Raw genomic sequence first — 1,870 nt, 5'->3', positions numbered from 1 at the left:
ATACACACCGAAGTCTGCCCCGTTACCCGTCCCACCACTCGTCCCAAACAGTCGAGCAAAGTGCTGCTGAAAGGCCGCCCACATCTGCTTCGGTTCGAACACCTCATGCCCGTTCTGGTCCACCAAAGACCGAATGCTGGCTTTATTTCAACGTTTAGCTTGCGCTACTCGGGCCCATCGAGCGGCTTTAGTCCCCTCCCCGCTTACTGAACGTGCCTTAGCTCTGACAACGCAGCCTTCGTGTTTGGCGTGGAAGTATTGGTCAAGGGCCAACCTCGCCGCCAGCACGTCGGTCGCGATGCCTGTCCTAAGAACCTCGTCTAGCTTTCTAACTAACTTTCCCTCTATTTTATTTCTTTCTACCGCTAAAGCCGTACTAAACCTAATTGACTCTAAACGCCCTCTTAAGAGCAAACCACCAGTTGTTGTTGACGTTTGCCTCTGTCAACGCCCGCCTAACTAATTCGCTAATCCGGTCTCTTTGCATCGCTAACGATGCGTTTAGCTTCCAGTAACCGGGACCTTGTCTTTAGAGCCTACCTAAGTCGACCGTACAGATCATGAATTTGTGGTCTGTGTAGCCGACTATGTGAAATTGTGGACACCCTATGCTTTCCTTATCCGCTGGCCTATAAAAAGTCTATCTAGATACAATCTAGATGACCCGATGTGATTTGTCCAAGTCCACATTAGCACATTCGGGTTATCTAGTCGATATCTGTCGGACAGTTGAAAGCGTCTGAGCAAGTTGGTGGGGCTCTTGCACCCCACTCTCCTAACAAATGCTCTCGCTCCCACGAAATCGAAACGTTCGTCTAAGACAGCGTTCCAATCCCCTACTAGCACTAAAGTGCGAGACTTTCCCAGGAAAAACTTCCATCCAGACCCTATCGGAGCACACAAATCTGTGTAGCCCACTATGTGAAATTGTGGACACCCTATGCTCTCCTTATCCGCTGGCCTACAAAAAACTCTATCTAGATACGATCTACATGACCCGCTAGAATGTGACCTCGCTAGAATTTGAACTCAAAATGTGAAGACGGACGAAATGCCACAAAACATTTTGTACGGTCTGCTAACGATTCTGCCAGCTCACTACAATAATTGCAGCAATAATAATAATAACAATAACAGCAACAGCAATCCTGCACCATCACCAAAAAACCACCACCACCAACAACAACAACAACAACAACAACAGCAGCTTCAACATCAGTAACAACGATGAGGGCTTCACCGTCTCCGCCAACAACATAAATAAGACGAGGAATAAAAACAGCAACGAAAAAACTCTATCAACGTCAACAATACCAACAGCAAAAACAACAACAATAACAACAAAAGCAGCAGCAGCAGTAACAGCGGTCAGAACAGCACCAACAGCACCGACCCTTTTACCATTACCACATCAACACCAACAACAACAACAACAACAACAACAAGTGCAACGCCGAGCAATTTGGGCTAATTCGGTGCATTGTTATTCATCAGAAAACTAATATTTTACCATTTCAACCATAAGATCTTTCTCTCCCTCTCTCTGCCTTTTCTCTCTTCCTCCATTTCTCTAGCTCTCGCTCTCTCTCTCTCTCTCTCTCTCTCTCTTTCTTTCTCTGTCTCTTACAAAACCATGGGGCTCTTAACTCCTGGTGGCGTCGCACGGGCGCCATTAGGACGTACGGTGTGTCTTGATTATTTTAAACCTGGTGGAGCAACAACAACAGCCGCATCCGCAGCAGCAGCAGCTGCAGTAACAACAATAACGACAACAACAACAGCCAATTTCTTGTGAGACAAAAAAAAAGAAAGATTTTAATACAAACATGAATCAAACCCAAATCCTAAAGAAAAAAGTGAAGAACGGACT

Source organism: Octopus bimaculoides, chromosome 27 (assembly GCF_001194135.2).
Source record: "Octopus bimaculoides isolate UCB-OBI-ISO-001 chromosome 27, ASM119413v2, whole genome shotgun sequence".
Taxonomy (NCBI): Eukaryota; Metazoa; Mollusca; class Cephalopoda; order Octopoda; family Octopodidae; genus Octopus; species Octopus bimaculoides.
This window is presented reverse-complemented; position numbering follows the sequence as displayed.